A 27,129-nucleotide genomic window follows, 5' to 3' on the forward strand; every position below is an offset into this window, starting at 1 on the left:
GAAATGCCTTCAAAATAAACCCAACTGTTTCCTCATGATTATTTCTAGGGAAATATCCATCATTTTCCTTAGTGGTAGTGATACGGAATGGCAGTTCCGTTATAAATTATCTCGTTTTTATTTTTTAAAAATTTCTTCTTTGAGCTTTAAACTTCTCTTAGTTAATTGCAATTATTACAGAAGTCATCCAGATTGTAATATTTCCAATTCTGCAGAGTGGCAAAAGTACTATGTACAGAATGTTCTTGAGATTTGGTTTCTAAAACACCATTATAAATGGATACACATTTATACCTTTATTTATCTGAGGTTCTCTTAGGTGTCCACTCCAGGGAAAAATTTCTCCCTTGCAAGAAGTGATTATTTCCTCAAATGTCAACCTTTTGCAGTTAGACAGAATGACGTCTACTCAAGCTGCTCACTTGATGTTAATCCTCTCTGACACAGAAAGAAAGAAATGTGTCTCAGCAAAAGCTTTTAAATAGTTTCAATGAAGATAATTAAGTTGGAAGATTGTGTTACTGCATTTTGAGAAATTGGATTGAACTTGTGAAGTAACTAATGAATGAAGCTCTGATATAGGTAGAAAATTACTTCTGATTTGCTGTCAGTGTGCAGAAGCAACTCTGTAGAATGCTGTTGGTTTATGGTACCATTTCCTAGAGCCATTCTGTTGTCGTGTGCTTCCCACCTGTAGACCATGCACTTGGGAGAAAATCCACAGCTTTGTACACTAATCCATGAGGTGAAATTGTACACTCTTGTAAGAGGAGATAACAGAGATTTAATTAAGGATGAGAATGCTTGGAAAATCCAGAATTATCTCTGATTTCTTGTTACCTAAGAAGGAAAAGGAAACAAATGGCAAGAGATCTCAGATCTTTTTAGAGAGGGAAGACAAAGAGGGCAGACAGGTTGTTAACATTATTGTTCTGAAGGATTCCATTCTTCTAGTGATTGATACAGCATTTTGACACTTTCCAAGTTCAGGGTGGACTCTGCAAAGCATGGTCCTGGTGAATGCAATGGACTTTGGGACAGGGGACTTGGTCTCCTTTATCAGCCCTATGTGTTGATCTGTGGCCATCACAGCTTTTTCTGTGCATTAGCCAAATGAAAATGTAGTTAGAAATGCTTTGGGAACTCATGATGATTTATCTCAATAGTAACTCCCTACTTAGTCAAGGGTTTGGCTTTAGGCAGCCAGACGATGTTAGGTGGCACCACCTATGAACAGAGACACCTGTATTTCCTGAGGCCACTCATCCAGTTCTGCTGTCATTCTGAGTTATAAAGGACTAAAGCTTAATAAAATAGTAAAGTGTGAGCTAAAAGATATCTAAACCTAAAGAAAGTTAAAGTAAAAAGTGATTGTTCATACCATAGGTTATATAACTTTATGGAATAGATATGTTTCTAAAACATTGCAGATATAAATAGAAATTTTATGGCCCTAGGAGAAGGCTCTGATACAAAGAGTTCTGTGATAAATGTTTTCTTTACATTAAATACTAAACCTTTGATTTTAATTTTTTGTAAATCCCTCTTTTGGTGTTCCTGGTTTTCATAAAGTCAGGTATAATTTTATGAATAACTGTACAGACACAGCCTTTATTGTATGAAAAAATTTATTACAAGTTTCTTTTTTATAAGCCATTCTAAGGGAGTCATAATATAATTTTATTTACAAATAGTGTTTAAGAAACATACTTAATGTAATAAATAAAAAAGTCTATGTAGGTATGAAGAGAATTTTTCCAGAAGTATATCTGCATATGAGCCAGATACATCTGGATATGGAAATATAAATATTTTATATAAAGGCCATTTAATAATGTTTAGCTTTTCATGGTTGATTCTGGTCTTACTCCCAATTCTAGCTTAGTTACCTGTTCTTGGTAAGGCTAGATTTGTTTATCTTTATCATTTTTATCCTGGGTAATCATGTAGCAATTCAATTCAGTATCTTTTTCTTTTTTTTGCTTTATTTACTGAAGAGAATAGGTAAATAAATAAAGACTAGTGATTTTCTCTCAGGACTTTTAATGAGGAAACCATCTTCCTGTGCTCATGGCTCCCATTAAAAAACAAGCCAACAAAAGACCCCATACCTGTTTGCTGAGGTCTTTGCGGTTTATTGGCATGCCACCTATTGGGAACCTAATAGAATCTGGACACAATTTTGTTAAACTAGAGTAATTATTTTAATAAGTCAGAATAATTGTTTAATGTTTACTGCTAAAACACCACTATAAATTAACCACAGATTCCAAGTAAATGTTAGTCTATCCTGTTTCTTAATTTGCCCTTTTGAAATATATGTTGGTTATTACAGAGATGAAGACATATTTTATCCCTGGTTGATAAAGTGAATTGGGAGTATGATGGATTCCTTAGTGTTTCTCATGTTTCTTTTCATTTCTCCTTAAGGTTGTAAAGTGCAAAGTACAGAGGCCATCTTGGTGGTTATAGTGCTTGTAAGAGAGAGGCACTGTGTGTGTGTGTGTGTGTGCGCGCGTGTCTGTTTTCAGAGGGTAACGAGGGTCTTCAGAGGTCATCTTAGTTCGATCATTCCTCTGCTAGCCGGCTGTTCAGCCTATCATTGATCACCTCCAGCCATGTGGAACTCATTACCACCCAGTCAATTTTCCTGCAGCCCCTTTGAATGTTTGTTATTATACTGAGCCAAGATCCTGCCTTCCTCACGTGTTTATCATTTCAGTCCTTTCATACCTTTAGAGTTATTTAAAATTTAAAATTTAAAATTAAATCTTCTTCCACAAGAACGTAGTCCTTCATATATTTGAAGACTTCTCTTTCCTTTCCCCGAACATATACTTGTGTTTCCTGTTCCTCAGGCAGCGTAACCTCAATTGCTTAATTCAGTCTGCATATGACATGGATCCAAGGCCCTTCATTATCCCAGCTTCTGTCCTGAAACTATTCTAATATATTACTAAAAATAATATTTCATACTTGTCAATAGTTTTATATTTCATAAAATCTTTTGTATATATCATTCGATTTCTGAGTTAATTTCTATCATAATTTCATGAGCACCTTGTTCTTACCCCAGGGACTGCATAGTTACAGTTCCATCTGCCTAGAACACTTTCCCCCCAGGCCTCTGGTGACTGACTTCTTCTCCTCCAGGTCTCAGCTGAAATGTTACCTGCTCAAGGGAGCCACTTTTCATCCCTGTGTCTGCTACAGCCAACCACTACCTCTGCTTCCACCGTAGACTTCCTCTGTCACATCAATCTGTTTTACTGTCTTCAGGGCATTCCCACGTTCTGGATTATCTTACTTTTTTATTTATGTACTAAACAATTTAAATATTTAAATAAAGGGGCAATAAGGTCAGAGACCCAGTCTGTCTAGGTCATCATTGTATCCTCAGTCTGGCACATAGTAGATGTGAACAGTATGGGGCCCAGAATTGAGCTCTGTTTTCCTTGATAATTCTTTTTATATTTGTTCCCAGTTTTTTCAGCATTTCCTGTCAAGTCTTATTACTTTAGAAAAGCATATTTGCACAAAAGTAACAAGCAAAATGCTCTACCTGTTTTTTATGGTGGGAGGTGGATGTGGATTTTATGTTAAGTGAATTGTCAGTAGTTTGTAGAAGCAAGACCCATGCTGGAAATACACAAAACGAGACAAAACAATTTCTGGGGTTCAGTCTTCTGGCAGAGGTTCTTAAACTTTAATATGCAGATCAAAAATGTAAATTAAAAAATGTAGATTTTCAGGCCCCAAGCTCTGAAATTTTGAGTTAGTAGGTAGGTCTGGGGTGTGGGCCAGAAAGCTGTACTTGTAAGTGTGTGGATTCATTCTGTTCGAGGCCCTCGGACCACACCTCCAGAAACTGCAAAAATAAGTGTGTATTATCCTGCTTTAGGGTCGCTTGAGTGAATTGAATGCTAATCCTAATGCTTTTTGTAATCATTTACTTTAGGATTTCCATGCTGACTCAAACTTGCATAAACTGAGACAAGTATTAATATAAAACAAAGATCTGGACCTGAGATGTGATACTAACCAGTTTTGACTTACTCACTCAGAGATTTGACTTTCAGTGTTTTTATTTGACATGCTTATGATTACAGTTTAAGGTGTTCCTGAATAATTCAGCTCGAGACCTAAGAATCAATATTGTCAAAACTGACCTGGTATAGCAGAATATGAGCCTGTCGGATGAGATTTTTCTCAGATCTGTACATCATGATCTATTCATTAACCTTCTGTTAAAATAAGATAACGCATTTTAATAGTAAACTTATTAATAGTCTATATATGAAGGTGATTCTATGACATCACCTAAGATGCAATGGAGCTTTTTGTAGTCTGCTAAAATGAATCATATATTATACTATTCACTTCTTGTTTGGCAAGGAGTATGGGAGAATGCTGTGTTTATTAGATAATAGTGGCATTTGTTTTTTAATCAAGAATTTCCAATATAAAGAATACATTCTTTCACATTTGTTGAATGCCAATGAAAAAAGCCCTGTGCATTGTGTGGGAATAATGCACAGCTAACTAAGGCGGTTCCTGCTCTTAAGAAGTATGTAATCAGATTATCGAATTGTTAATCAGGGACTCTGAGTGCTCACTGTGTACTAAAGGTATTTTTGTCGTAGTTATTCCTTATGGTGATTTGGTCCCATTTTATAGGGAAGGAAGCACGTTTATTGACTCACATTGTCACACTTAGGCAGGGTTTCTGAACCTGAGCACTACTGAGATTTGGGGCTGGATAATTCTTTGTCGTGGGCATTTCCCTGCTCACTGCAGGATGTTTAGCAGCTTTAGCACCAGTAGCACCTCCAAGTCTTGACAATCGAAAATGTGTCCAGACATTGTCAGTGTCGTTTGGGGGGCAAAATCACTACTCTAAGGATAAGACAAGACGGCAAGTGGAGACCGTGAGTGTACAGAATATGGAGCAATTAATGCTTCCCAGGCAGAGTGAGGACCTGAATGGGCTGCAGCAGGGGGCTTTGGACAAAGTTTAGAGGTCTTGGCATTTGGACTACATCTGGGAGTGTAGTTTAGCATTTTCATAAGTGGAAAGGAGTGTAATGACAAGGACTTTGGAGCAGGACTAAGCTGGATTCCCAGTCTGGTTCTGCTTCGTTTGAGTTGTGTGAAGATAACCAACCTATTCTCCGAGTCCAGACTTCTTCATCTGTTATTAATAGTACAGAGTAGGGTTGTTAAGAAAACACAAGTGTAAAATATGTGGAGGTCCTCAGCCCAGGGCTTGACACATAGTAGGCACTCAATAACCTTTTCCTCTTCCCAGATACATGTGCCAGTTCTTTCTGTGGTCTTGCTTTTATAGAACATTTTAGGACCCGAAAGATGCATACATAGGATGAAGTCAGAAACACACGTCTTTGTGCTCCACCTTCTACATTTTGATTTCTTGGTTTTATGTATGCTCAGAATGACATTATTTGTATTAAATCCAATTCTCAATACTGCTTATATGACATTTGATGATATAATTGCCATTTAGATACTATAGTTGGTCTTTAGTCTTTTTAAAAAATGCCAATTTCTCAGTAATTTGTAAAGAAAAGATAGATTATTTGAGGAAATAAGAATTGGTTGCAGCACTCTGGAACTTTCGGGGGGTGACAGTGATTTCGGGGTAATTATATAATTTGCAAATTTGGGGGAAGAATTGACAATATTTCCTCCTCAGGTAGTACAAGATCTCAGTAGAGAGCCTTTATTTATAGTGAAGGTGTATGGAGTAGCAAGAACCTCAGTTAAAAGTTGAGAACCTTACTTATGGTTTTGTTTCTACCCCAGCTTGCCTTAGTCGTGAACTTTCCGTAGACTTACTGGGACCTTCAGTTGTTCTCATTTGTGAAATTAGAATATAAACACCTTTCCTGATACACCCCACCAGGCTGTTGTGAGGTTGAAATGAATTAATGACTACGAAAGTCTTTTGTTAAATATAAACTGCTATATTTAAGGTTTGATTATTGCTGTTGTCATTCATTACTATAGTAAGTGGCAGTGTCCTGTTACACTGGAGTCTAGAGAAGTTTATTCCTGTGTTGCTCTTTCTATTCTTCATCCTCAGGCTCACTATGCCGTATGTTATGGAGTAAATGCCTGACTCCAGCTACAGATACATTCTTACACCCCTCCTGCGTCCTGTGTTGGGATCCTCAGGCAAACAAGGGTCATTGGACTGAGTGGGAGGTCTCTTCTGGCTGTGACTTTGCCTGACCTTTGCGTCCTTGACATGGATTAGCTATTAATAGTTAGCCACATCTCCCAAAGTATGTTCAGTGGAACTCCAAGTGAAGCTCTGTGGATAAAGGGTTGAATGACTAAAGAGGTTTCCTAATGCTACAACTGACTGTCCGTCCCTCTTGAAAGGAGACAGTGGACATTAGCATTTGTATTACTTTGTTTCAGCCAGCTCTTTCCCAATTTGTTTACTTGTGGAATCCTCTCTGTCTCCCTCAAGTAGCCCTTGTTAATGCCTCTGGAACTATTCCACAGAACACAGTTATCAGGATGGCTTTATGTCCTTGTACCACAGTTGAGTGCCCATCTCTCCACTGCTGAACCTCCCTGTTGTTCTGTCCCTTTGAAGCAAGGGACATTTTATGTAAAATGTAGCGGCAGGGCTGTCTTTCCTGTTTCCTTATAAACCAAGTGGTTGGACCAGGTCTGGTATGTTGATCTCCTTTAAAAAGAGTTTTGTACTGTTTATGGTAACACATTTCATCTATTAAAAGAAATTAATGATATGGCCAAGGGTGCTAGTTGGTTTCACTCAACTGAAAAAATATGTTGTAACTGCCAAAGTACCCAGCACTATTTTTCTAGGAGTGTAGAAACTGTGATTTTTAACATCAAATAGACACGTATTTATAAAACATCTCTAAGGTGCTGTAGCACATGAAAAGTTTGTTCTTAGTCATAGGTTCATTTGACTATAACTAAGCCTTTAGGATTACTTAGTTAATATTATTACCTAGTCTCAAAGTGTACTTTAATTGCACTTGGCCAGAATTACAGGTAACAATTCTACTTGTGTTCCCCAGCATGTAGGAGAATCATTTACCCTTTAAATATGTTAGCCTGATGAGCTCTTCATCCTCATAGATTCCTGTGTTGTTTGCATCTTGGCTCAAGACCATGCCACCCTGTGCTATCATCTGTCGGGTAGAATGAGTTAGATGGTTGCCAGGTGAACGTGGAGGGAAAACCTTCATGAGTGCCTGGGTGCTGGATGCCACAAGGAAGGGTCGCTTTCTGTATTAGGTGGCCGGACCTCCGAAGTTGCTACCAAAACTTGCTGCTGGGACTATGTAGGATTTCTTATTGCTACTAGTGGTTCTCGGTCCTTACTATTTATAGAAATCATCTGGATAGCTCTGAGAAACTGTAGATATGTAGGCCCTTCTCTAAAAGTTTGATTTTAGTTGGCCTGGTATTAGGCTAGGTTAAGTTTTATTCCCAAACTTCCCAGATGCTTCTGATACACAGCCAGGATAGAGACCACGGGGCTAAGGCAGTGACTCTCGGTGGTTTAAGTGCTAGTTTGAGTGTCTTTTCCTTGGGGGAAGAGCCTCCACCACTCATCTCTGTCCTAGAGTTTTGTTTATGCTTTTCATTGATTCAGTTTCAGCCTTCATAATAAGTATCTAGTAGCTTCTTGGCACTGCTTTTTCAGGGCAGAGTTTATAGATATGCATGTGGCATGACCCCTACCTTCAAAAGGTTTGAAATCTTTGGGCAGTGGGACGTGAAAATCAGTCACTTCAGTAGTGTTTTGCATGCACCACAACAGGATCACACAGAGCAGAACCGCTTCTGTGGGGCTGTGGGAAGTCCAGGAAAGACTTTATATAGGAAGTGACTCTTGAGTTGAGTCTTGAAAGATGAGTAGATGTGTGTGGAAGAGGAATTAAGAAGGCATTCCAGGGGGAGGGATCAGTGTTACCAAGGGCTTGGCTGCTGTTGTTTGCCTGGGTGAAGGTCCGTGCCCCGAGGTGCAGCAGGGGTAGGAAGCGTGTCGGACGTGTGCTGGACAGTCGCTGGGCAGATGGCTCGGCTCTTCTGGCTTTGAGTCTTGACCTGGTGACTGATGAGCTGTATGAGCTTAAGCAAGTCATTTGGCTTTTCTGGGCCTTGGTTTCATGTATAATGAGGAGGCTGGGCCAGAATGGTCTCCAGAACTCCCTCCAGATATAACATTCTTTAATTCTAAGTAGAGCACTGGCCTGGACGACCTCCACAAGTTGCTTCCATGAATCCATTTACAGCCTGAGGTTTTCAACTGCAAAACTATCTACAGAAATATTCTAAACTATTAGCAAGATGATTTATACTGAATGCCTAAAAACATTACTAAAATACTTGTTTGGCTTCTATGTGCTAAAACACAAGGTTTTAGCAGCTTGGTGCAGCTCCGTGTTGAAGGGTGTAGACACATGAGCTTATTATACCACTCTCTCACTAAGTCAGAGCCATAGGGTTTTAGCAGGTTCTCCTTGCCTCAGTGAATGATGATATATACTTTCTAATAGCACATGAAAAGACAGCGAGTTTTTCTCTTAGAGCTGGACAAGGACAGGCACTTGTGTGCCCACTTTTGATCTGAAGATTGCTTTAGTTCAAAATACTTTCTCATACTGTATCAGTGAGGTGCCAAATAACTTGATGCACAACACCCTCATGACTTGTAGTTTTTAGCTCTCATAACACCCTTAATGACTTGGTGATTATAAGACACTTTCAAGTAATTAAACAATCAATAGTTGCTATTCTGGGTTATTGGCAACCTGTAAAATAAAACCGTGCCAGGATTATAGGTACAGAATTTAGGGCTGTTCACAGTTTTAACAATTTTGTGCATAGGAAACATTTGAGATCCTTTAAAAAGAACAACCAACTAATTGTTGCTCTGAGAGTGGATTTCTTATCCCTGTGGTTTAACCTGAAGTGTAATTTTATTAAATCCACTTGGATATTTCGCATATGCAAAAAGAAATATCTGCTGTTTGACAAGGAAATAAATATTCTCTACCAAGTAAGAGCCTTGCTTGGTGGTGAGAGTCTGGAATAGGGGAGTGAAGCCTTGCCAGGGCCTCCGAATAGGGTTGGTGCAGCCTCTGCTGCTGGGTGTAGTGGCCTCAGGTGTTGTTTCAGATCTTGGTCCTGTTGCTCACTTTCCAAGGCAATGCGCAGAACTTGTGTTTATTTTGTTCACATCTACCATAAAGGAAGGAAAAGCCTAGCAGCTGGCTCACTGAGAACTCTAATTAAATACAAAGTAGCTACCACAACAATAACGGTAATAATAACCATATCATCTTTGTGGACTGCAGGGAAGAGTTAGGAACTAAATTATGTGAAGACTTCAGTCTCCTTTAGGAAGAAGGTACTCTGCTGTTTTAGAAAAGTTGCCCATAATAGGATAATATAGCCTCTTGGGATATATAGTATTTGGCAGGCCACTAGCATGTGCAAGAGGATGCTTTTCTTTATCTTACTGGAAATCTTACTACTTTTTAGTGGTAACTCTTTTTCTCTCTCTTTGTAGTAAAATATTCATACCATAAACATTACCAATTTGGTCATTTTTAAGCGTACACTTCAGTGGTATTAAGTACACCCACATCGTTGTGCAACTAGCATCACCATCCATCTCCAGAACTTTTTCATCATCCCAAACTGAAACTCCGTACCTGTTAAGCACTAAATCCCTGTACCCCACTACCCGCCCCCAGCCCCAGTCTCTCTTTTTAAAAGTATTTTCAGTAAACTTAATTGTTGAGCTGGTGGCTTCCTGGACAATGTCTGGCAACACTGGATCTCCGGCAAGGCTGGAATGGGTCTGCACATCCGCCTGTGCTACGCTGGCACTTCTCAAGGTTACTGGCCGACATCCCTCTCTATCTGCAGGGCACTGACCCCCCAGCACCAGCAGGGCTGCATCTCCTTGCAGAAAGCTGGAAGTGGCTGGAGCTCTTGATTTTTCTACCTTGTTTATATCTAAGTAAAATGATCCATCTCAGGTGGAGGTCAACAAAAAATATGCAAGCATTTTGTATTAATCCTAAAAGAATATTGTAATTGTTTTCTGTATTAAAATGTCTGGGCTGTGGTTATTTTTATTCAATTTTATAAATAAGATTTCCCTTTACCTTTAAATGTATCAACCATTTTCTTTTTTAGCAGCAAAACATGTTTTCACAGGAGGCTCCAGTATTTGGATGGAGGACAGTTGGGGTCTGCCTTGTGGAACCGTCTGCTTGCCAGTGCCACACTCCTGGTGTCCCCCTCCTCCATCCAGCCAGAGAGTGGCCCACACTTGGGTGGAGTTCTGAGACTCCTGGGAGCACAGTTCCTCATCCCCAATCCCAGGTCCCCATGGCATGTCCTCTGCCTCCCACTCTGGTTAAGCTCTGACTTGTCCTGATTTGCACTGTGTGCCTCAGTGGTAGCACATTGCGTGGCATTTGTGCACTGCACACAGTTTCTGTTTATTCATGCTGTGCCCTTCCTGCCCCCCACCTCCTCTTGCCTGGCAACTCTATATCCTTAACTTCGGGCTCAGCCAGCAAACCGCCCCGCCCCCACCCAGAGGGGTTTGATGGGCCTTCTCTGCCTCTTCTCTCATGGCACTGACCTCACTGCTTTGCAATGCTCTGGCGATCTCCCTCTCTAAACCCTGAGCCCCTTGAGGTCGGGGGCATTACTGTTTCTCTGGTGCCAATACAGAGTGAGCAGCTAAAAATATCAACTTTTAAAAAAAAAGTACACCACTCTTATGTTTTGCTGAGTTTGGAATGCTGTATCTCAGTGGCGTATGTGTAGTTTTTGCTTAATTTCAACTGTTTTAGTATATTAAGCAAAAAGAATGGCACAAAATAATATTTAGCAGCTTAATACCTGTTAAGAAAAAACAGTATCCATCTACCATGCAATTTAATGGAAGAAGAGTAGGATAAAGAAAGAAATGTTGTTTTCCCTTATTTTTAAAACTGCTTTCAGGGACATGATTCTAAAGCTATCCCTGTGGCTAAACACAAGGGACTACAGCTCATTTGAAGTTTTAAAGACAGTGTTACACATTTTTGGTAACACAGATGGTGGGTTTTCTTAGGTTATTTTCCTTCTTCTACCATGTCTTTGGGACTGTAGAGTTAAACATTGATATCAATGATTAGAACAGTTTTCATAAAACCTTCATATTTGTTATTTTATTTGACCTTCATAGTAACCCCAACAAGTTAGATAGAAGAGGTATGATTATCCCTATTTTAAAGAAGGGAGACTGAGGTCTGAGAGTTTATAAATGACTTTCCTGAAGCTCCCAGATAAGTGGTAGAGGCTGACCCTTAGTCAAGTAGCCTAAATTCTCCTTAGCTCCACTCACAAGTTTTTCAGGAGAAATTTGGGTATAAAATCTCCTTAAATGTTTTAGCAAGGATTGGTTTTTCCCTGCCGTTGCATTGCACATTTAGAATTCACTCTAAGTAGATTCCTGATAAGTCTGAATTTATAATATAGAGAAGTGCTGTCATAACCTGTTCAAATGTATAGTTCTTCTCATCTTTATATCTGAAATACTGAAGGGTGATTGATGACTAGGCAATTAATCACCAATTTCTTAGTAAAGTGAAGACAGTATGTTTTTATACAACAAACAAAAGAGCTATTTTCTCAGAAAGATAAAAGGAATTCTTTTCCATATACAAAAAGGAACTGACATATCTTGGGCTAGTTACATTTTGCAATGTAAAATATTTCCCTGCTGATTGTTTGAAGGAGTTTGTTGTTTATAGACTTCTTCAAAAATCACCTCCAGTAGCCAGGTGCATGATTTTTTTTTTCCCCCCAGAAAAACTCTGCAATCAGACTGGAGCATGATAAATATTTGTTGAATTGAATTGATTCATTCTCTCACCTGCAGTTGTGTACTCTGTGAGCAAATGGATGAATCTTACTGCTCTGGAGACCATGCAGATGTTTGCCAGGTGCATAACTTGTACTTTTTCTCCATTCCAAGCTGTGAGAAGGCCAGTTACCTGTAACCTGGTGTGGCATTGTAGCAAGTTGCTTACTCTTTGCTTCTATATTTCCTTCTTTAAAGGGGTGCGTAGGTTTGTGTGTTTGGGGTTGAGGGTGGAGAGGGACAATGAAATAGAGGATGGAAGGAAAGAAATTCTGGGTAATGTAGTTGAGGGTAACCTGGCTACTACATCAGGATACAATGTATTGTATAATTTGTCGTGAATGTGAGTTAGGAATACCTGTGTAAACATTCGTTTGTTTCCATTAAGGACCACACACTATTCACTGTTTTGTTCCCCTAAAATCTTAGATATATAACAACAGCAACCTAGGCATGCTAGAGATGCCTCTATTGGACACTTCAAAGACACATTTTAGCCACATTTATCTCATTCTTTCTCTTTCTTTGTCAAAACAGTGAAAGTTACTGAAAACAGAGGATAGTGTATCCTCGTCTTTGGATGGAGGCAGAGCTGCTTGTATATTCTTTTAAAAGGAGAGTGTTTCCCCCACCCCAATACTCATATGCCTTTATTGGCCAGCTAAACATATAATAAAAGACTTCCAATTTATAATAGCCACAAAATAGAATTATGTACTAATTAAACTTGTATAAGTGTATATAACATCTATCAAAAAACTCTACAAAATTTTAGTGGTTTAAATTAGGCAGATTCTGATTTCTCCCAGATAACAATTCTGGTGATTTCAGCCAGAGAAAGGGAATGTTTTGTGACCTAAATGTTTAGTACATTTTGTTCTACCATTTCGTACCCACTTATGCACTTTGAGAGATACTTGAGAACTTTCAAAACCTTTCCACTCCCTGAGGAAACCTATCACAGAAGCCAAACGCCAAAGCCTCTCTCCTCCGCCATGTGAATATGCCGCCTGTCTTCAAGTGCTGCAGGGAGGAGGTGCTTGGTGCCAAGCCCTCGGGGGCAACCCCAGCGCTCCTGGTCTGCTGCAGGGTGGGGGAAGGGATGGCCAAATGATTACGAAGGAGCCATGCTGCCCTTTTCCTGGGGCTCCATGTGATCTGTTGCTCAGGACGTGACTTGCTTGAACAAGACTAATGTTTACAGTTAATCATCTGAGTAAATATGTCATAAGTTAAAGTGCAGCCAAGAAACCAGTGTTGATAGGGCACGAGGGAGAACACAAAATAGAAAAAAAACAAAAAAAACAACAAAAAAAAATAAGTCTGCTAACAAACCCCAAAACAAAACAGCAACCTCCAAAACAAAAGGCCCTTTGTTTGAATCTTGTGTTCCAGTCTGGGAGCATAGGAGATTATGAATCCCCAGTTAAGTTGAGTAATACCATGGTAAAATATGCTCTTTGAAATTTGGCCTAAGTACTATGCATCATGGGCTTAGCTCTCATTCAGATCCCCCACATATTTGTGAGGACCTAAAAGTAAGACAGGTGTTGATCATGTTTTCCTTCACACCCCAGTCACCACTTAAATTGTTTCTTCCTCAGCAGTCCATAGTCCTCACTACGAGTGTTGACGAGATTCCTTAGTCTGTACGTCAGTCTGTAGGGAATATCTTTGCATTTCTAACAATCAAACATGGAGATTATTTGGGAACATGGTACTCATTTGCTGACTGAGAACATGAACATCCAGAGGTTTCAACGTCTCCCTCAGGATCTTGCCTCTCAAGAAGCCCAAGGGTGAGGACACAAAGAACTGCTAGACTTCTAGTCCTGTGCGCACACATCCTGCTGCGAGCTGCTCTGTTGGGTTTCCAAGGTCCTGTTAAAGCTGAGAGGTTTTCTTTTCAGATTTCCTTGAGGAACACAGCTCAGGTAGCTGACCAGCCCAGGTGCCCAAATTTCAGTGTGAGTCTGTGGGCACTTGGGGTCAGCTACTTCCCTGTGGCTGGTATCTAGTTCCAGAATAAATACAGGGGAGAAAATCCCCTCTTCACAGTCAGTGTTTGGGGTTAGAGTGGAAGCAATGGAAGTGCCCAGTGCGGAGGGATTGAATTTCTCTCTAAGATGGCAGCACTTCAACACGGTTCTTTTCTGGGTGGTGCAGTGTCATCCTGACATGTAAGTGTGGCCGTAAGGGCTGACGTTGCTGGAATAACGGCACTTTATGCTGCCCTACATCTTTTGAGGGATTTGAAGGGCAGGGGATATTTACAAAAACTTCTCCAGAATAAAAATTTTAAGAAATAGCAGAAATTGACTTTGAAGAACTATTGAGACTACAAACATTATTGCCTTTTTAACCCAGCTCAGATGAAGGACTGGCAAAGCCCAAAGCCTGAGAACTGATTCAGGGTCAAAACGAGGCCCACGTGGAAGGTCACACTGGGGAAGAATGTTACTATCTTTCTGGACTTGAATCTCAGAGGTTAAGATGAGTTCAGAACTCTGGAGAGTTTGTTAAGGAGCCGTCTCTTTATGTTTTTTAATCCTGAGTCATCTTTTGTGGGCAAGGGTTTCATAGATTTAGTGTGTGGGGTGGCAGTTCTTGACTTGACTTGTTACTGTGTTACTTTAAAGCTCAAGGACCGGCCTTGTTCCGCCAACAACAGAGGTAGCACTAGCATGTACCCATGTATGTACAGTGTATGTATATAGTGCATCTGCCCATCACGTGAAAGGCTCTGTACCGGGTTCCACAGCATCACAAGGTAGATACTTCCTACTTAATATCCATGATTTATAGATGAAGAGTCTGAACCTTGCAATTTGACTTGCCCCAGGTTGCGTTGACAGTTAAGTGGTACAACCCAGAGTTGAATCCACAACCTTTTGACACCAGTGACTTAAACAGATATAATTCATTGGAATAATGAAAGCCTGGTGGGTTTGAGTGCTCAGTTCGAGAGTACAGTGATCTAACCTTTAATTTAAAATTTTCTGGTTTAACTGAGAAGTTCTGTTTCTAGTTCTTAGGATCCCTTTTACAGTAGGGGAGCCACACTGCCAAGCCATTTTTCCAGTCAGCATTGTTTACGTGCTTTGTTTCTCCTATAAAAGGAAGAAAAGAATTATTTTACTGCTCACAAATGACCTACTAATTCTGCCAATATGTTGAAATAAATTTTCTTTGCTATCTCCCACTTCAGAGAATAGAGGACTTAAAGATAGAAACCCAGTCAAAATATGTTGCTGTTCTAGAAGGTTCTTTGGCTTGGGTCAGTCAGGTAACCTTGACACTACTTTTGTATTTCTGAGTACATTAAAACCTCATTAATTTTCAGAGAGGAGACTTGGGCAAAACTTGACCTTTCAAAGTGCCTTAGAAGGAGGACTTTATTAAGCAATTTAAGAGTATAAACAGAAGTTTAAGAAGTTGGTTGAAAAGCCTCTGTCCTTAAGTACCCTCAGGTACTTTAAAACTACTGTTTATTTATTCCTATTGATATGCTAATCACAAGTCATTCTTTAATATTAAAGCGTTTCCTCCGAGGAATTTGTACTTTCCCTTAAATTGGGTTACTGAATGTACTCTACTTGGTTTATTAAACTATACAGTAAAATAGTTCCTTATTCACATAGAGGTACCAACACTTGCATCCAAAGTAGCCTGAGTTAGAGAGGCTTTGCTGAGTATTAAACACATATATGTAAAGCATGCGCCACTTTCGAGAATTTTAAATCATTAGTTGCTTATTTTTTTGGACAAATAAACACAAGAGAACATGTGGCTAAGTCACAGAAGAAATCCAATATTTTGTACAGAATAATGGTCTCTCTCCCTACGTGGGGCGAGGAGACCTTGTGGAGGCTTGAAAGGTGATGAGATGTTTCTGAGGATTGTCTGGAGTTTTTAGTGCCATATGAAGATAGAGAAAATTTTATGGATCACTTTGGATTAGAAGCCAGGATTAATCTTTCAAAAATTCAAGCAGATCCTTTTCTTTGAAGCACACCTTTGTGTTGGTCTATGAACTAGACTCTTGCCCGTCCGGGTGTGGCCCGCTGTCCAGCAGCGTGGGCATCACCACCTGGGAGGTTGTTAGAGACGCAGACTCTCAGGGCCTCCCAAACACACTGAATCAGAATCTGCATTGAGCAAGATTCCCCAGGTGAGTTATATGCCCATTTGAATTTGGGAATCATGAGATTAGGCCACCTCATTGGCCCTGAAGACTGGAGATAACTTGATGAGTGAAATGCCTTTCCTAGATAAAGCATAAATCCAGAGTTCAGGATGGACAGGGTGCCTGGAATGGGCCACTTAACCTTTGTGTTGAACAGTTCTCTTGGGAACTGAGAGGGTGTGGGCAAGGCCTTGATGCCCAGTGGTGGTTGATCTATCATACCCCACAGAGATAAATCACACATTTGGATAAGTGAAGAGGAGAAGTTAAATCTTCTCAGCTCTGGCAATAACCAGCATACATGATGTGGAGTCATATAACACTTAAGTGGAGAGTGCATACAGATTTGAGACATTTGGCTGCTACTATGCATTGGAAATTTTCCTCCCCTCTTATGAATTCAATGATAGTCTTAAAACTCTGTCCTTCAAGACATTTTAGAGCTTTCTCTGGCACCATTATATTTTATATTAAAATAAAAAAAAAAGAACATGAGAATAAATGAATTCTGTTCCTCTCCAAACAAGATCTAATCAATACCCCTAATGGAAATATGAAAAGGATGATACATAATGCAATTTTTGCAAGTAGTTCTTCATATGATTAATCATATAGAATATCTAAGATGGCTTTCTTTCAAGGGTTGAGAGGTTTGTCAAATGTTTTTACAATGGTGGGATAGGCCGGGCGCGGTGGCTCACGCCTGTAATCCTAGCACTCTGGGAGGCCGAGGTGGGCGGATCGTTTGAGCTCAGGAGTTCGAGACCAGCCTGAGCAAGAGCGAGACCCCATCTCTACTAAAAATAGAAAGAAATTATATGGACAGCTAAAAAAAATATATATATAGAAAAAAATTAGCCGGGCATGGTGGTGCATGCCTGTAGTCCCAGCTACTCGGGAGGCTGAGACAGGAGGATCGCTTGAGCTCAGGAGTTTGAGGTTGCTGTGAGCTAGGCTGACGCCACGGCACTCACTCTAGCCTGGGCAACAGAGTGAGACTCTGTCTCAAAAAAAAAAAAAAAAAAAAAAAAAAAAAAACAATGGTGGGATAGAGGATAGAGTCATTCACATACCTGTATTCGCACACTTCTACATCTACATGCACTCATACACACATGTACATATATATATTCTTTCTGTGGTTGTTGGGAATAGCAAATGAGGTAGTTTGCATAAAGGATATATGGGACAGATTCAAGTGTCTAGTAAGTGATAGTTATTACAGGAAGCGGCAGAGCAAAAGTGGTTAAGAGCAGAAGCTTTGGAGTTATATCCTTGGGGCCAGAATCTTGGCTCTACCATTTATTGACTGTTTGGCCTGAGGTTAGTTACTTACCCTCTTTGTACCTTTGACTTTCTTTTCTGAAAAATGGGAATAATAGTAGCACCTACCATATAAGGATTAAATGAGAAAATACACAAAATGGATTTTAGAAGAGTTTCAGGTATAGAGTGAGTACTCAAAAAAAAGTTAGTCAGTTTTTCTGTATGCAGTACACTTTGTTAACTGGAATCCAATTAAAGGATTGTATTTCTTTGGACATTCTTTTTTTTAAAGCAACAAAAATTTAAACTTTTTGTATGGAAATCTTTCAATTCCTCTTGGTTATTTAATTGTAATAGTTAATTTTCCTTACCCAAATTGAATTTGACCAAGCAATAGAATTAACAGAAAATATTTGAATATGGCATTATCAGATGTAGTCTTCCACTCTCTTCAGCTGTCTTAAGGAAGGAACTCTTATTCTGGGGGTCGATATTATCTGTAAAGTAGCCCCGGAAATACCTCAGAATCCTGGAGCAAACAGCCAGGTTCCTCATCTAGATTCAAATTCAACAACTGTGTATTGGCTACCAGCTTTATTCTAGGCATTGTTCTAATACAGGGGTTAAGATTTGGGTCTAAGCAGACCTGAGTTCAAATCCTGATTCTGCTTCTTACTAGCTGCAATATTTTGTGTAAATAGTAGGTAAAGAAAATGGTATAGCTAATATTGGCAGAGGCGACTGAACTAATTGAGAATCATATTTGCTCTCCCCTAAAACATTTATAACACTGTTGTATTTTATATCTTATTTGTTTTGTAATTCTTTTAAATGTTCAGGAGAAATATATATTAATAGAATATTTTTCTTTGGGCAATCTGTCTTCCAGCTCCCTGGGAAAGATTTCATTGGTTTTTAAAAATAACATAAGACCTCACTTGGGAAGTAGATAAGCCCATTCTCTCTTGAGTTAACAACTCTAAGATGTATAGGAGAGAAAAGAAGCCCTAGAATACTACTTTTAGAAGATCCTGGGTATCTGGAACCTACAGAGATTATGCTAGCACTGTTGTCACCATGTGCTTCTGATTCAATCATGAATCTGTGCTCTGGGGAGCTAAAATGTACAAGAATGGATAGCTCTCAAGATAAGTGGGCAGAATATCCTTCTCTACATCAAAACATGACTGAAATGAAATGGATTACAGGAATGTTAGAAATACTGGGCCAGAAAATTATTCTGACTTTCCATCATTCTGTTTTGACAGGACCCCAGACAGGCAGTTTTGGGAAAATGTGTCAAATTTGTGTTGTGCAAGGGTAAACAATCCAACTGTGTGACATTGCCTCTTGGGAATCAGAAGTCAGCTTCCTCCAGACCCCAAAGTGATTAGCTTATGCTGGGCACTGCCTGACCCTTGTAAAATTATCCCAGCTGGTAGGACTGGATCTGCTGATCTCATTTTTGTGTGAATGTCTTATTCTTGTGGAGAATCTTTATCTATCTGCTTCTGTCTGTACAATGCTGAGTTATTGTAGGATCATTTCATGGGCTAGTAAAAGGAGGTGCTTTGTCCCAACTAACAAATATTTCTTGCTCTCTTAACAGTATGAACCACTAATTCTGAAAAACATTATGATGTATGATTTAAAATGTAATCAAATTGTGAGACCACTATTCAAAAATGCTAATTTTCCCACTAGATTAGTGGTGGAAATTCTGGTAGTATTCTATTGTTTTCCTTGAGAAATGAAAGTGATCTATACGCAGACTTTTTGGGGTATTTTAGATGATCTTAGTGTCTCTCAAGTTTGAGCCATTTGTATGCCAACCATACAATTATTTTTTGCCAAATCTTTCTAGAACCTGTAGCATTTTTAGTTAATATTTTCCATAAAAGTATTTTATTTACTTAATCAAATTTTTAAAAAAGGGAACTTACTGCTACCATAAATGGGATACCTGCTATTTTCAGCTACACTTTAAAATATAATACATAGTTTTCATATTAAACCGTTTTTTCCTTGTCTCACCAAATCATGGTGGTATTTGGACCACCATACTTTAAAAAATATCATTTTCGTCAGTATTCTGAGGTTTACCAGCACAGCGGAGGAGAGGGACTAACTACTCAGAGCTATATTATGACTTTCCTAGGTCCCGGGCACTTTTGTCTTTGCTGACCCCTTTCTCCATTTAAAAAAAAAAAAAAAAAACTTAAAAATTAGATTTTATAACTGCTTCAGTATAAGACAAATGTATTAATATTATATATTGAAACATTTTCCTTGACCTAAAAGTTAATTTTTTCTTCTGATTTTAAAATTAGTGGGACATTTTCATTGGCTGGAGAAAGTATCGTGGGGCCCCAGGCACTGTGCCCACCATGCCCGGTGGATAGGTTGGCCTGTCATCAAGAGATCTAGAGGTTTCATTCAGGGTGGTGATGGGGAAATCACAACAATGGAAAGTATTTGAAATCTTGTGTTTATTCTTAAAATTCAGATGGATTTTCTTTCTATACTGTGAAATTGTCATTGTTGCTTCAGTTAAAAATTATTTTAATGTCATTTCTGTTGAAAGGTAGACTTGAAAAAAATCCTGTGGCTTCCTGCTGCTACTTGGTATGGAGCCGGATGTCCCAGGAATTACATGAGCTCTGGTATAGAAGCTCATGCATACAGCATACAAGACTTTTTTAAAAACCTGTGCTCAAGAGAAGGAATTGGGTTTATGATGAATTTACTTATCGTCTAAAACAAACTACAGATATTATCCTAGCACTATTGTCATGTGCCCTGGTGACCTTATGGTGAGTAAAGTCCATAGAGGTTCTTAGAAGAGAGTAGAAGAATCTGTACAGCACTATTTGGTTTCAAGCTCATTTATAAACTCCTCCCTTCTTTGGGCCTAGCTATTTCTAGCGCAGAGAAAGAACAATCACTCTTTTTTTTTTTTTTTTTTTTTTTGAGACAGAGTCTCACTCTGTTGCCCAGGCTAGAGTGAGTGCCGTGGCGTCAGCCTAGCTCACAGCAACCTCAAACTCCTGAGCTCAAGCGATCCTCCTGTCTCAGCCTCCCGAGTAGCTGGGACTACAGGCATGCACCACCATGCCCGGCTAATTTTTTCTATATATTTTTAGCTGTCCATATAATTTCTTTCTATTTTTAGTAGAGATGGGGTCTCGCTCTTGCTCAGGCTGGTCTTGAACTCCTGAGGTCAAACGAACCGCCCACCTCGGCCTCCCAGAGTGCTAGGATTACAGGCGTGAGCCACCACGCCCGGCCAGAACAATCACTCTTGATGACACTAAAGTTCTTCTTGTCACCTGCTCCTTGTTAAGAAGTCACTTCCCTAGGTTTCCTTGGTATTAAGAGGAGGATGGCTTTCCTCTTTGTCCTCTCATTATTGTGTTATCTGGGACAGGCTATTATAAAAGCTTTTTGTTTGTGAGATCAGTTCTCTGATTTCTAACTTCCCCTCTCAAACCTAAATGCCACACTTGAAGTTCTCCTAAATTGCTGCTGCTGCTGCTCAGATGACTCCTGGGTATTGTAAGCTAAATTCAAGGATCTTTATTTAGGTACTTTGCTCTCTTGAAAAGAAGATCCTAATGAGTCACCCAGTTTGCTAATTTCTTTGTAGGTGTGACCAGCTAAATGCCGTGATAGTGGAGTTGAAACAGAAGAAGTCACTTGGACCAGGAACTCATTTATCCTGGGTCTCATGTAGCCTGCTGGCTTCTCTTTGCTTTTTTGAGATAGATGCCTCTCAGCTGAGGGCCAGCTCTGTGGGCACTGAAGACTTGCATACCAGCAAACTAGATACTACCTAGAACCAGCCTGGCTGCCAAAGAGAAGAGAGATACTGTACTCCGTGTGTTCGGTGCCTGAGCTAGGATGTCTTGTCATTTTTAATTTTTTTCCAGCAAATGAATAAATGAATGAAGGGCATTATTATGACTCCAAAAACCAAGTGAGAGTCACCCATGACATTATCATGATGAATTTGAATTCGTCACCAAGCCTAGCTGATGCTATTTCCTAAATGGTTCTTGATTTTCCTCTTCTGCTTTTCTGTCTCTGCTACCACTGTCCTGGCCCAGGCACTGAGCGTCTCTCATCTGAATGCCTGTAGTGGATTGTCCCTGATGTTATCCCTGAATTCCCATTGTGCAGCCAGTGAGATCATATTAAAATACTTATTTGATCATGTCTCCTGTCTAAAACCTTTCAACTGGTTTCCCATTTGATCAAGTCCTGGGACAATCTGACCACAGCCTTCTTCTCCAGACTTTATTATATTACTGTTCCTTCTCACTCTCTGGGATCCAGACAGACTGCTTTCTTTTGATACAACAAACCCAATTTTCTCCCTTCCGCCTCAGGACCTTTGCACATTCCTGCTTCCTGGAATGTTCTTCTTCTCTTATTAATTCCATGTCGCTTCCTCACAAAACCTTTCTTCATCCTCCAGAAGTTCCCAGGCCCTGTGTGAGCTCTTTCCTTCAGGGAGCTAAACCAATATGTATAGTAATACATATTGGTTGAATAATGCCCTATCGGGCTGTAAGCTCCATAAGGCAACTTGTCCATTTTGCTTACCATAGTATTCCCAGTAACTAGCACAATACCTAGCAAAGACTGGATGTTCAATAAGTAAAAGAATGAGTAAAGCGCTGTGCATGGATTACATGCTCGGTGTACATGAATAAATAAAGAATGATACTTACACATCAAGTCATCAGAAAAGATTTAACTATGTACCATATCTCTAACAAAGCAGAGAGTTCAATGATTTTTCTTCAAAAATTGTAAACTCAGTGTTTGGGACTGAAAGGAGAAGATATTTATCTATAGTGACCCAATTCTGCATAAATTGGTAAGCTTTTGGAGTACTTAATGATCACCCTGCCAAACATGGTCTGACCACAGTGCCTTTGTACCTGCTATTTCATCTGTCTGCTATGCTCTTCTCCAGATACCTCTGTTACTTGCCCCTTCACTTTCTCTAGGTCTCTGCTGAAGTGTCATTTTATTAGAGAGGCCTTCCCTGACCACCTTATAGAAAGTAACACCCCACTCTCTAGTCCTTCCATTTCTGGTTCCTTTTACCATGCTTATTTTTTTTCTGTTGCAGTCATCACCATCTGCCTGACATCCATCCATCTATCCACCCATCCACTCATCCATTCATTTTGGTCTCTTTCCACTAGTCTGTTCCTTGAGGATAAGGATTCTGTTTGTTCAGTACTCTGTCCCTAGCACCGAGAACAATGTTAAATACCTAGACAACACTAAAAGCATATTATTTGAGTGACTGAATGATCATGATTGAAGAAAACCTCAATATTTTATTCCCTTGCCCTTCAGAATAAGGAAGGAAAAAACTTCACTTTCACCTTTGACCTTTTCTTGCCCTTCACCAAAGACTGAGTTCCCTGGTGTGGGAGGGAAGGTGGAATTCCCCCCCTACCAGATTGTGTGCTCCATTTCTGCCCGGACAGTCTATTAGAAATCCATGACTCCTAGATGCCTCTGGTTCTGGGGCTTTCTTCACAAGCCCCAAGTCTTAACTACAAATACCTACTTTGGTCTGAGGCAAAGGTAAGAAAAACTTAGGGTGTTTTCACGTAAAAACAGCAGCTTGCTCTTTGTTAAGTGGCAGCCTGCTGCCCGCTTGTGCATTCAGTCCTTCTCCAGGCAAGATGTAATAGAACAAAGGAAGAGGCTGGTGGTCACAAGCCAGGACATTGCAGGGCTCATTAATTACTTGGAAAATGGTGCCTGGGTTGCAGCCAGAATCCCAAACGAAAAAAAAAAAAAAGGAAATAGCTCCTGTTCTCCAATTGACAAGTTGATGAGTGAGGTAAGAATGAAAATCATTTGGGTAAGTAAAAGGGGAAGAAATCAAAACGGAAGCAGCAGTTTTGTTCAAGAACAAGTGTATAATTAAGATATATTCCCAACCCGGAGAGGGTTGATTGATACCAGTTGAGACCATGGAAGTCACTGTCTGCTCCTGGCCATGAGATGAATTCATTATTCTCTAATAAAGGGATTGGGAACGCCAATTTAGGAAAAATGTTGATAGTGTTGGAGCCTGGGCCTAAGTACAGGATACGTACACAAATGAGTTATTAATCTCAGCAGTTCCTAAATCACTTGGTCCTTATGAGAACTGTGTTGTGAGTATACAGAGAGTTAAATATTCTCACTCTAGAAGATAGAATCTAAAATTTTGGCAAGGCTAAACTTTCTAAACCATCCTAGAGAATTGGTTGTAATCGAATGGGAATAGTTTTAAGCAGGAGTCAGTTAAGAAAACCAAGAATTTCTTAATGTTGATGTGAAAAGACATAATTTAAGAAAAATACACTTAGTAGGTTAAACATTGATTCATTTTGTTGTATTTCTATTATGGGGCAGTGTTCACAAAACTTAGCCTGTGGCTTTCACAATTTTGAGCTGTGCAAAATACATAGAGAGGTCTGATCATATAATACCTAGCTGAAACGAGGCCATGCTTTTCATAGTATCTTGGCATTTCTGCCTTATCTGCATAACAACTGTACTGTCAATTCTATTACTTTTTAAAAAATTGAGGTGAAATATACATACAATGAAATATACAAATATACAATTCTTAAGTGCACATTGTAAGGGGGTTTGATAGATGCACTTGTGCTATACTAACTAGTTTTCTTTAAATTGACTCTTTTTGTCTCATTTAATGACTGCATCAATAGCTGTAAACTCATGGTTTTTTAGTCTTTGTTACATATTTCCCAATCAACATTAAAATGGATGCATATTTATTAAAATAGAAATGTTAATCCAAGTATCACCTAAAACATTCACTCACGTAACTTATTTTGGGAAACATTTGAAAGAAAAACTGTCAACTGTGCGGTGGACCTTCCGTCACTAGTTAGTGGACAGGATGTCTGAGTGGGGCTCGGGGTTTTGGGAGTCTGAGAGTGAGGTTATGTTGAAGGAAACCTACTTGTGCTCTTGACATCAACATGGCATAGCCTACCTTATTAAGTGTCTAAATCTCTTCTCTCCAGTCAGCTGCCTCTCAAATAGCTCTCTTCATCCACCCTCTCAGAATTCTCTTCTGCCTTAGAGGAGGAGGAGGACAGCTTGCTTATTTCTGAATTTGTAGGGGTTTTTTTGTTCCCCCATAAAGACAAAGGTCTTTATGCCATTGTGATGAAACGGACAGGGGAGGAACTTTTTGACCAAAGAAGATATTGTTTCAATTGGACTGCTTAGTTATTTTTCCCAGGATAACTTTGGAAGAAGCTGACTGCCTTGGAATTAATTTGGTACATTCTGAAAATTAATTTGCTCCATAGGCATCTGTGGTACACCAGTTGCATGCAGGGTTCTGTGTTAGGCACTCGAGGAATATCCTTAGGGAGCTAGCTGGTAGCCTTGTGGGAGAAATGAGTGAAGTCACAAGTAGGTGTAATTAACAAGGCATGATGTAGAGCATTCCAGAAGACTTGGGCGGTGTGCTGTGGGATCAGGCGGTACCCTACTTCAATCTGTGGATCTGTTCACTAGCTTGAAATAAAATGGGAATAAATTAAAATTCAAATTGTAATCGTCTTGTTTATTTGATTCAGTTTACTGATAATCACAGGCTAGTAATTCAGATCCTAATGGCTTAGAAACTTGAGCTAAGTATTGTTAAGGGACCATCATATCTGCTTTGGAATATGTTTACAATATTACATTTACTATTTTTTTATGTTATCAAAGTAATATATGCTTATTGTGGAAATTTAGAAATGTATAGGAAAATGTTAATGAAGAAACTTAAGCACTCATAATTCAACTACCTAGAGATTATTACTGGTCTTTTTTTTTTTTTAAATATGTTTTCCCATAGTTAGGATCATACTATATATAAAATCTTGTAACTTTTTAAATATTATAAGCATTTTCTCATGTCATCAAGTATTCTGTAGAATATTTTGATGGTAGAATTAAGGCCCATTGTATGTATGTACTGTCCTTTCCTTAACAGTTTTATTATTCATACCAGTTTTTTGCTGTCACATCTTTGAACGTAAATCTGTATGAATTTTACATAGTTTTTGTATATAATTATATAAAGAATTTCTAGATATAACTAAGCTCAGGCCAGTTAACTCAGCCAAATGCGGCAGGCTGGGAGGGGCTGGAAATTGGCCTGTGAGCTGGCGTGTGCCAACAGACACACCTTGCAGGTGCTGCCAGAAGGCTGAGTCTGGCAGCCAAGACACATGATCTGAAAACCACACCAACAGACCAGATTCTGATAGTCATTTGGCATTAGGAGCTCTAGGGAGCTTGTGGAGTATCCCAAGAAGTCCACTTCTTGGATGATGGTCCCAAGACTGTGAAAAGAGGGGGTAAATATGAGAAACTCTGGCAAGAAGCAGTGTGGCCATGAACCAGCTGGGATTCAGCTGAAGTACGTCAGTCTGTTCAACTGAGAAACATTATCAAGGGCCCACTGTGTACATGCACTGTGCTGGGAGCTTGAGATACTTCCATAAACAGACAGACACAGATCTCTGCCCTCATGAAACTTACATTCTAATGAGGAAAATCTTCCGTGGGTGGGGACTGGCAAAAGCCAGGTGGAGCTCTAATTCCAGAAGGATTGGATGTGGCATGTATTCCCAGATGGACTCAGGTATGGGGAACAGGGCAGAGGGCCAGTGATCAAAACTGGCTTCTCTAAGGTGCTGGTGGGAGCTCAGGAACAGAGCTGATTATCAGAGTGGGTGCAAGGCCAGAGCCAAACTCATGGCAAGGACGACTTATCATCATGTCCTAGAGTAGAGCCTGTAAGTGCATCTTTTGGTCTAAGGCCAGACAAGGAGGACCTGGCTCAGCCTACAGATGGCAGGTGCAGGGCTGGTACTTGAACACTGGCACCTGGTTGTGGGAAGTAACTTAGTGCCAATCACTGAAATGGAGAAGCCAGGAATATGTATCTAGTCTCCTGCTTAGCATGTTTTATCGTGGGTATTCAATAAAGATTTGTTGAATGGATGCATGAATTTAGGAGAAAAGAAAGATGAGCATTATGGGGGAGGCATGGGAGAGAGAAAATAAGACTCATAGGTAAGGCAGAATCATTATGAACTTGGGCAGAGTCAGACAATCCTAAATTCAAATCTTAAAGCTTCCATTCTCTGTCTTTGTGAACCTGGACAGATTACTTAACATCTTTAGGCCTCAGTTTCCCATCTGTGAATTGGCCTAATAATAGTACTTAGTGCACTTTTGGGTTGTTAGGCAATTCTTATAAAGAACCAAGCACATTTCTTGGCACATAGTAAGCATTCAGTAAATGAGAGCTAATAAAAATAATGATTTTTAATGTATGGTTTTGGGGAGATATTGTTAACATATTATACATTCTGTGGTGAGATCCAGCTTTCTTTTATTTTATCATTATCATGACCTTAGAAAATTTAAGAAAAATTATTACTTTCATAGAGAAGATGGAATTTTAGACACACACACCTATACATATCATTTTTTCTTACAGAAATGAGGGCTTCTCCAGTTTAGAAATGAGGCAAGAAAGGGTAAAAGGATTAGCATATGTGATACTAATATGTGATAAAAATTAATGATTGGTTGATTGAAAATCAAAGACTTGGAGGAGATAGCCACAAGATGAATACATCTTCCTTCAATCCACATTACCCCAATCATTACAGAAAAA

General features: G+C 39.5%; 1 protein-coding gene across 8 annotated transcripts in view; it reads left to right on the forward strand.

Moving 5' to 3' along the window:
- The window catches only part of TNIK (TRAF2 and NCK interacting kinase), a 365,195-nt gene that overhangs the window by 84,591 nt on the left and 253,475 nt on the right, over nt 1-27,129 (forward strand). The gene's annotated exons all lie outside the window — the stretch shown is intronic.

The sequence above is a fragment of the Eulemur rufifrons genome, chromosome 7 (assembly GCF_041146395.1).
Source record: "Eulemur rufifrons isolate Redbay chromosome 7, OSU_ERuf_1, whole genome shotgun sequence".
NCBI lineage: Eukaryota > Metazoa > Chordata > Mammalia > Primates > Lemuridae > Eulemur > Eulemur rufifrons.